This window comes from Monodon monoceros, unplaced genomic scaffold, assembly GCF_005190385.1.
Source record: "Monodon monoceros isolate NGI ecotype Baffin Bay Population unplaced genomic scaffold, NGI_Narwhal_1 Super_Scaffold_9, whole genome shotgun sequence".
Lineage (NCBI taxonomy): Eukaryota > Metazoa > Chordata > Mammalia > Artiodactyla > Monodontidae > Monodon > Monodon monoceros.
The window spans coordinates 7,574,464-7,584,538 of record NW_021703786.1 but is presented as its reverse complement, the minus strand read 5'-3'; the positions used below and the strand labels follow the sequence as shown (position 1 = coordinate 7,584,538).

Here is a 10,075-nt window from a genome sequence, read left to right as displayed (position 1 = left end):
CTATCTTAAACCTAACTCATTATCTTCAGCCCATCCCAAAATCTTTTTGTCCTCCTCCTGCATTCCCTGCCTCCGTGAACTGAATATCCATCCTTCCATCTGCACAAACCAGAAACCTAGGAATCTTCCACACCTCCTTCCCTTTAAGTCTCCATGTTCAGTATAACCGCAAACCTTATCAATTTTCTCTCTAAAATATCTCAATCATGTCCATGTCTCTTTTTCTAGGCCAAGCTGTCACCATTTCTCTCTTTTCTGTTTTGTGAAGATTTTTTTTATGTGGACCATTTTCAAATTCTTTATTGAATTTGTTACAGTACGGCTTCTGTTTTATGTTTTGGTTTTTTGGCTGCGAGGCATGTGGGATCTTAGTTCCCCGACCAGGGGTCAGGGATCAAACCCACCCCCCCTGCATTAGAAGGTGAAGTCTAACCACTAGACCTCCAGGGAAGTCCCCACCATTTCTCTTATAGGTACTGCAAGAGCCTTTTAGCAGGTCTCTCTGCATCTTGTCTTCCCCTTCCCTCTAGTCTGTTCTCCCATGCTGCAGACAGGGTCCTTTCTAGAGTATATTTCATTTCCTGTAACTCCCTATTTTGCTCTTGGGATAAAGACCAAATTTCTTAGTAAGACTTACAAAAAGTCTTGCATGTTCTGGCTCCTGTTTACCTCTTTAGTTGCATCCTTTCCCTCTCTCCCCTTTACTCTTTTTTTTTTATCTATCTATCTATTTATTTATTTATTTACTTATTTATTTATTTTGGCTGCCCCGGGTCTTAGTTGCAGCATGCAGTCTTCTTAGTTGCGGCATGCATGCAGGATCTAGTTCCCCGACCAGGAATCGAACCTGGGCCCCCTGCATTGGGAGCGTGGAATCTCACCCACTGGACCACCAGGGAAGTCCTGTCTAACCTTTACTCTTTACACTCCAGCCACTCTGGTCTTAATTCCATGTGTGTGCCACAACATGCCTCTCTGCTTCACCCAATTAACTACTATTTATTTATCCTTCAAATCTCAGCATTCATTGACCTCTTCTCTGACTCTGAACCTCTACCTCCAACAAGCCCCCTTGAAACTAGGTCAGATCTTCCCTTTAAGGCTCTCATAACACCAGATGTCTTTGTGTGATCAGTTAGTTAGCATATATCTACCCAACTAGAATGAAAGATTCAGTAGAACAGGGACCATGTGGATTTTACTCGTTTTCCTAGAGCCCCTAGCCCAGTGTATGGCTTATAGGAGGTGCTCAGTATATATTTTTTAAAAGAATGGATGATTAGGTGATTGACCTCTCTCATTTTTTTTTGTTTTGTACTCTTAAATAGGTGGGAAATATATACGTGTAGGAAGTAGAAAACAAATAAAATACCAAAAATATAAAGAATATAAAACTGATTTATAGACTTTTTAATTTTATTTTGTTATTTAAAATTTTTTTAATTGAAGTATAATTGATTTACAGTGTTTTAGGTATAGAGCAAAGTGATTCAGTTATACATATATATATTTTTTTCAGATTCTTTTCATTATACACTATTACAAGATATTGAATATACTTCCCTGTGCTCTACAATAGGTCCTTGTTGTTTATTTTATTTATAGTAGTGTTTATCTGTTAATCCCAAATTCCTAATTTAACCCCCTGCCCTTTTCCCTTTGGTAACCATAAATTTGTTTTCTATGTCTGTGAGTCTGTTTCTGTTTTGTAAATAAGTTCATTTGTATCATATTTTTTAGATTCCACATATAAGTGATGTCATATGATATTTGTCTTTATCTGACTTACTTCACTCAGTATGATAATCCCTAGGTCCATCCATGGAAATGGCATTATTTCATTCTTTTTTATGGCTGAATAATATGTCATTGTGTATATGTGTGTGTGTGTGTGTGTGTGTGTGTGTGTGTGTGTATAGATATATACCAGATCTTCTTTATCCATTCATCTGTCAATGGACATTTAGGGTGCTTCCATGTTCATAGATCTTTTCTTCAGTTCATGTTACTGAACCAAACTTGGGTCGACTCACCATGCACAGTAAAGCCAATCTACTGGCACTGGGTTGTGGTGAAGGAAAGTACAGCATTTATTGTAAAGCCAAGCAAGGACTATGGGCAGCTAATGATCAAAAGACCCAACCTCCCCAATGGCTTAAAGACAGGATGAGAGAGACGGTTGTGGGGTGCTTGATCAGCTCATGGACATTCTTCTGATTGGTTGGTGCTGAGGTCATTGGGAGTCAACATCATCAGCATTCTGGTTCCAGCCTGTCTGGGGTCAATGTACTTGTGGTCAGCATGCAGTTAACTTCTTTCACCTGGTGGGGGTTTCTGTATCTGCAAAACAGCCCAAGAATGTGGCTCAGAATATTATCTATAGCCCTTAAGGAGGAGCTAAACTTCCTCGACTTTGTTTAATGGCTATTAACTATTATTATTTTGTTTTGCTTGATTGTTTTCTTTTGTTTCTGCATTTTCTCACTTCTCTGATTAAATTCACTCTTTGGAACTCTTGGACGGCCTAGGAGGCTAAAGTTTTTCTACAAACAAAAGGCAGGCAGAGGACATGGGGACAGGGGTTCTGTCCTGGGAAGGCCTCATAGGGTCCTGCTCAGTTACAATCTCCCCCTTTTCTTTGCTACCCCACAGTCTTGAGGGGAAACAGGTGCAGGACAAGAAAGGGAATAAAGTTCTGAATTGAGAGGTTAATCATAAACTCAGCAGAGGAACTCAGTTTTAAGGGGACTCAGTTTCACTCAGAGATAATAGTGTTAACATTTTGGTTTATTTTAATCTTCTTATAACTTCATATAATGCATTTATTTGAGTTATGATAGTTGTGATCAAATTGTGAAGAAATGTATATATCTTGTTTTTCACTTAATATTTTGTCAAAAACTTTCTCCATATGATTAAAAACTATTTTAAAATTAAGTTTAATGGCTGGATATTATTCAGTCCTAAGGCCCATCTTTCTAATCAGTAGCCTATAAAGACAGTTGAATTATTTCCAGTTTTTTGCTGTGATGAGGTACTGTGTGCTCTGGAGCTCGCTTTTTCGAGGATGCCCACGTGTGCCCTTGTGGTTACTCTCAAGTGCGTGCTCTCTCTCTGTCTCTCTCTCAATACATTTCTGGTAGTAGAATTCCTAGGTCAAAAAGTATGCACATTTTCATTTTGAATCTTTTTTTTTTTTTTTTTTGGCTAGGCTGCATGGCTTGCAGGATCTTGGGTCCCTGACCAGGGATTGAACCCTGGGCCACGGCAGTGAAAGCGTTAAGTCCTAACCACTGGACCGCCAAGGAATTCCCCATTTTGAATCTCATTGCCAAATGTTTGCACGACTTACACTCCTACTAACAGTGTATGAGGGCTGGTTTTCCTGCCTCCACCCTAGCACTGGCCTTTAGCAGTCTTTAAATGGTGATTGTTTTAATTGAGGTATAATTGACTTTAAATGGTTATTATCTTTTATGACTAAGAGAGGTTAAAAATATTTTCATATAATTTATTAGCCAAGTGTATTTTATCATTGTAACTGTCTCATTATATCATTTGCCCACTTTTAATTTTTAATAGTAGCAAGATACACAAAACATAAAATTTACCATCTTTGGGAATTCCCTGGTAATTCAGTGGACCACCAGGGACGTCTCTAACTAGGCTACTTTTAATTAAAATATGTATTTGTAATAGGTCTATGTTTTTATTATTAGAAACAATAACTAATGTTTATTATGAAAGGCCAAGCATTCTGCTCAGTTTTGTCTGATGTTAAAACCCGAAATCCAGGGACTTCTGTGGTGGAGCAGTGGTTAAGAATCTGCCTGTCGAGGCAGGGGACACGGGTTCGAGCCCTGGTCCAGGAAGATCCCACATGCCGCGGAGCAACTAAGCCCTTGCACCACAACTACTGAGCCTGTGCTCTAGAGCCCATGTGCCACAACTACTGAGCCCTTGTGCCACAACTACTGAAGCCTGTACACCTAGAGCCTGCCCTCTGCAACAAGAGAAGCCACCGCAATGAGAAGCCCTCACACCACAATGAAGAGTAGCCCCTGCTCGCCACAACTAGACAAAGCCCATGCACAGCAATGAAGACCTGATGCAGCCAAAAATAAATTTAAAAAAAAACACAAAAGGGCTTCCCTGGCGGTGCAGTGGTTAAGAATCCACCTGCCAAGGCAGGGGACACGGGTTCGAGCCCTGGGCCGGGAAGATCCCACATGCCACAGAGCAACGAAGCCCGTGTGCCACAACTACTGAGCCTGCACTCTAGAGCCCGCGACCCACAACTACTGAGCCCATGCGCCACAACTACTGAAGCCCGCGTGCCTAGAGCCCATGCTCCACAACAAGAGAAGCCACTGCATGATAAGCCCGCGCACCACAACGAAGAGTAGCCCCCACTTGCCGCAACCAGAGGAAAGCCCGCGTGCAGCAACAAAGACCCAACACAGCCAAAAAGAAAAAAACACGAAAAACCAAAATCCATATGCTACCAACTCTCTCTCATATGCATATTGTATCATATAGGCTATTTACCTAATCTGTATACTGCAAATATCTTCCCACTCTGTCATGTGTATTTAAACTTTATGAAGTTTTCTATTTTATTGAGGTTATGTATATGCAAACTTACATTTAATTCTTACTTTGGTAACATGCTTAGAAAGTCTTTCTTTTCTTGGGAATTCCCTGGTGGTCCAGTGGTTAGGACTCTGGGCTCCACTGCAGGGGGTGCAGGGAACTAAGATCCTGCAAGCCGTTAGGCGCAGCCAAAAAAAAAGTCTTTCTTTTCTTCAAAATTATTATAAGCATAATCATCTGTATTTTTTCTACATATGGTTTATGATTTAATTTGAATATTTTAATCTATCTGATTTTTTAAAATGTAAAGTAGGAGGAAGGAAGGAAGCATTTTTTTTTCCTTCTTTCCAGTGGTGAGCCAATTTTCTAAGTATTCTTTATTAGGTAATTGATCTTTTCCCCTACCTATATGAGATGCTACCTTTATCATATACTTTTTTTTTTTTTGGCTGCGCTGCAAAGTATGAGGGATCTGAGTTCCCCGAACCCGAACTGCTGCAGTGGAAGCTCGGATTCTTGACCACTGGACCACCTGGGGAAGTCCCTATCATATACTTTTATGTACGTAGGTCCTATATTCCTGGTATAAAACCTATTTAGTTATTGTGTATGTTCTTTTAATATTCTGTTAGATTCGGGTCATAAAGATTTTATAGGCTTAGTTAAGAGATTTGCATTTTTGTTCATAAGTGAGATTAATCTGTGAGATGATTACATCTATAATACTATTTCTGGCAGCAGAGTTTTGCAACCTTTGTAAAATGAACTAAGAAGCTTCTCTACTTTTTCTATGCTAACTTATGTTAGTATTTAACATAAACTCATGTATTTCCTTATATTTTTCTTATCAAAGAAATGTTGTGGCTCTCCTCAAAGGATGTTAAGCTCTGCAGGGCTTCTGTGAGGATTGTAGCATTAATGTTTTAATGTGCTTGAGCTACAAGAGAATGGACAGTCACCTTTTGCCCTAAGGCAGACTGTCTTGGACAGACATTTTGATAACTAGGTCAGTAACAATGAAGTTCTCAAGAAATATTGAAACTAGCCTTGTGAAGGACTCTGTTATTTGTTTAAGAAAGTGCTGCTAGGGAATTCCCTGGTGGTCCAGTGGTTACTTTCACTGCACCAAGGGCTTGGGTTTGTTCCATGGTCAGGGAAGTAACATCCCACAAGCCGAGCAGCCAAAAAATGAAATGAAATGAAATGAAATGTAAAGTAAAATAAAATAGCACTGCTAGCACTATTACAATAGCAAAGACATGGAAACAACCCAAGTGCCCATCAACAGATGACTGGTTTAAGATGTGGTCAGTGTGTGTATATGTGTGTGTGTGTGTGTGTGTGTGTGTGTGTGTATGTATGTATATATATAACGGAATATTACTCAACCATAAAAAAGAATGAAATTATTGCCTTTTGCAACAACATGGATGGACCTAGAGAATATCATACTATGTGAAGTAAGTCAGACAGAGAAAGACAAATACAATATGATATCACAATACAGAATCTAAAAAATAATACGAATGAATCTATGTAAAAAACAAACAGACTCACAGTCATAGAAAACAAACTTATGGTTACCAAAGGGGAAAGGAGGCAGGGGGAGGGAAAAATAAGTAATATGGGATTAACAGATACAAACTACTATACATAAAATAGATAAGCAATAAAGACTTACTGTATAACACAGGGAACTAAATTCAATATCTTGTAATAACGTATGGTGGAAAAGAATCTAGAATATATATATGTGTGTGTGTGTATATATATATATATATATATATATAAACTGAATCACTTTGTTCTACACCCAAAACTAACACAATATTGTAAATCAACTATACTTTATAAATAAATAAATAAAAAGAAAGCACTGCTACTCACAGATCTTCTGAAAATGGCATTTTGAATTTAAGAGTTGTTTGGTGATAACAGTAGTCTACTTCATAGGTACCACTTTTTTCCTTATGTGTGTGGTTCCCAACCAGAGTTCAAGATGTCTTCTATTTCACAAAACAAAATGCAGATGTTTTGTTTCTAGATTACATATGCATGTATGTTTATGTATGTGTGTATATGAGTATATATGTTACATAATACTTCTTTCTTTGGAGGAGAGTTTATAAAAATCAAACTGGTAGACAGACTTCAGGAATAGCTGCAGTTCACATCATGACCTCCTTCTTCCACCCACCCCAGTATTTTTTTCTCTCTCCATCTCAGATACCTCTGTGTTCTCAATTATTGCTTGCTGGTTTTTAATAAGATAATTTTTACAAATAGTGTTATTTCTTTCTGTTTTAAAGACACAAAACTTAGGAATTCCCTGGTGGTCCAGTGGTTAGGACCCAGTGCTTTCACTGCGGTGGGCCCAGGATCCACCCCTGGTGGAGGAACTAAGATCCTGCAAAAGCTGTGTGGCGCAGGTGGAAAAAAAAAAAAAAGATATAAAACTCTGGTTAATTTATTTTGGTGGAGGAGAGAATACCAGAAGAGTCCTTCTGTAAGATAAAAAGAAGTAGGGTGGTTCTAGTGTGATTTTGGAGAGACAACTGAAGAACAGTTAAACTTGGAAACTCCAATTCTAATATACACTGACGCAGGAAGGAGAGGATTAAGAAGAATGATAATATTGATTATGTGGACATGGAATATGTGATACATTAACCACTACCTGAGACGGGATTTGCTCTTTTTGAAGCGGCTAATATAGTGTAGGAAGGCCCAGGAGTTTCTTTTTTTTTTTAATTTATTTTATTAATTTATTTTTGGCTGCGTTGGGTCTTCGTTGCTGTGTGTGGGCTTTCTCTAGTTGCGGCGAGCAGGAGCTACTCTTCATTGCGGTGCACGTGCTTCTCACTGTGGTGGCTTCTCTTGTTGCGGAGCACGGGCTCTAGGTGTGCGGGCTTCAGTAGTTGTGGCTGCAGGCTCAGCAGTTGTGGCACGTGGGCTCAGTAGTTGTGGCTCAGGGGCTCTAGAGCACAGGCTCAGTAGTTGTGCACGGGCTTAGTTGCTTCGCAGCATGTGGGATCTTCCTGGACCAGGTATCAAACCCTTGTCCCCTGCATTGGCGGGCGGGTTCCCAACCACTGTGCAACCAGGGAAGTCCCCAGAGTTTCTTGTAGGATAGATTGATTCTTCAGTAGTCTTGTTTTGGATTTCAGACACCCATGAAAAAGCAAACGAATGACCCTGTGCTTGTAATGTTGGGCACAACAGGGTTTAAGGATAAATCGAAACACAACTTAGTCTTGCTTAGGAGAGGAGACACTCTTGATCACAAAAGTGATTTCCAACGGTGAGGGTCATCACACTCCAGCTGAACAGACCCCCTACGGCTTATCCAAATACCTGCTGTAGGAGGGAGCGTTTTGTGAGTTTTCCACTTACTTGGTTTAGAATTAGTGTTTGTGTAACTGCTCTTGCAAGTGAGGGTGATCATATGCGGCATATTTGAAAGAGCATATTTTGTACTTTTGCTTGAAGCTTTGAACTGACAGCCTATTTTTAGCACTTCCTGGACTGAATTTTTTAATGTACTTTTGCCAAATTTCATCTTTTCAGACTTGCTCTTTCTGTTACGTGAATATCGGCTTGCTGAACTGCGCCAGAATCACAGCGACGTCATTAGCTCCAAGCCCTTGAAGGAAGGAACGAATTTGTTACCTTTATATCCGTAGAGCGTCTTTGCCTTTTTCATTCCACTAACTATACCAGGAAAAGGACACTGTGAATGAGATCAGCAAAAGGGGTGTGGAACATGTAGATCAGCAAAAGGGGTGTGGAACATGTAGATAAGAGCAGTGACTGCCGGTAATTCTTACACTAGGCATTGTATTTCCTAAGATTTGGCAATATCTAGATATATAAAATATTGCTGCATGGTAATTAAGGTTTGGAAACTGTATTCCAGCAGTGGGGGTTGGGTTGTAAAATGCATGAGAAAAGTGACCCTATCTTTAGAGTGATTTGAATCTGAGGGTGAGGTACCAGCGAATACTAGCAACTCATACTTACCTGGCAGGGGAGACACCATGATCACGAAGGTGGTTTTCCCAGGGCGAGGCTTATCCATTGCACTCCGGATGTGCTGACCCCTGCGATTTCCCCAAATGTGGGAAACTCGACTGCATAATTTGTGGTAGTGGGGGACTGCGTTCGCGCTCTCCCCTGGTCCTTTTGTTTGTTAAAGGAAGTTTCATATCGTAGGTTCCTTTTCTGTTTGTTGGGGAGTTTCTGGCACGTTAGGGGTAGTGTTCTGAGGGAAAGTTTGTATGAGTTTTTCCGTTTCTGATTGGTTTAGTTTCAGTTTGAAAACTAGGTTCTTGAGAGTGTTGAAATAACCAGGATGTTTTTCTCTTAAGTAGCTATTTTTCTTTGCAGTACCTGAATTTGGGACTTTTGAACCGTTTTAGTAGGTTCGTCTCTCATTTATTATATACTGAATGCTTCATCTGGATTGGATGTGGGTATTTTTAAAGGCCCCCTACTAGTGTCTTTGAGAATCGATTGCTGTAAACTAGAGTATATTTGCAAACAACTGCTATTCCTGTATGTGCTGCTGATTGCTTGGGTTTCAGTTTCAGGGTATGGTATGTTCTGGTTCTTCCTAGTTTCCAGATCTAGCTATTCTGAGGATGTCTAGTGATCTTCACACTCATGTTCACCTGTCTTGTAAAAGCAGTTCCTGTTGCTTCTCTTTTAGAACAAATCCTTGTCCATCTGTACTTGGCCACTTCCTGACCCTCAGGAATATAAAAATATCCCTCAATTGGCTTCTGAGTTTAAGTACTCACCTGATAAAGATAGTTACCTGAGTGCTGTTCTGGGGCCTTTGTTTAAAACTGAACATGAGAGACACAAAGTACAGATATTTTGCAGCATGTTTTTAAAATTTGTATCCAAATAACACATGTACTTCATTTAGAAAATCAAATAGTCCTTTTACGTTTCTAAACTAAGTTCTTTGCCTACTTCTTCCTGTTCTGCAGGTCCCCTTCAGAGGGAGACACTTTCCACTCTAAAAACAACTAAAATTTGATTCTTCTGAAATTTATGAACCTCTGTGTTTCTAAACCGGAAATATCTAGATATTTAGATAATATCTAATTAGATATTTAAATAATATCTAAAATATTATCCTTTAATGCATCCATTTTTGACATTGCCTATTTTTGATAATGTAAATGAAGATTTAGCTCTCTTGCACCACCATTTCTTCTCTATTTTTCCTAATTTAGTTTAAAAACCATTTGGTTAAATCACTTGGTTAAATCAGTATTCAGTGTTCATATTATTCTTAGGCAAACATTATTCACAGCAGAGCATTGTCATTGAATGTCATTGTTTCCTTTAATTTTATTTTTCCTCTGGTTAGTTTTTTTCCCCTTTTGGTGGTGTTTTTTTTTTTTTTTTTTTGGCCATGCAGTGCAGCATGCGGGATCTTAATTCCCCCACCAGGGATTGAACCTGTGCCCCC

The 10,075-nt window shown here is 39.3% G+C and overlaps 1 non-coding gene across 1 annotated transcript; it reads left to right on the top strand.

Moving 5' to 3' along the window:
* Nucleotides 1-8,605: 8,605 nt before the first annotated feature.
* Nucleotides 8,606-8,769, top strand: LOC114889835. Its single transcript, XR_003792137.1, has one exon. It is a non-coding gene; the product is annotated as a U1 spliceosomal RNA (small nuclear RNA).
* The last annotated feature ends 1,306 nt before the right edge of the window (nt 8,770-10,075 follow it).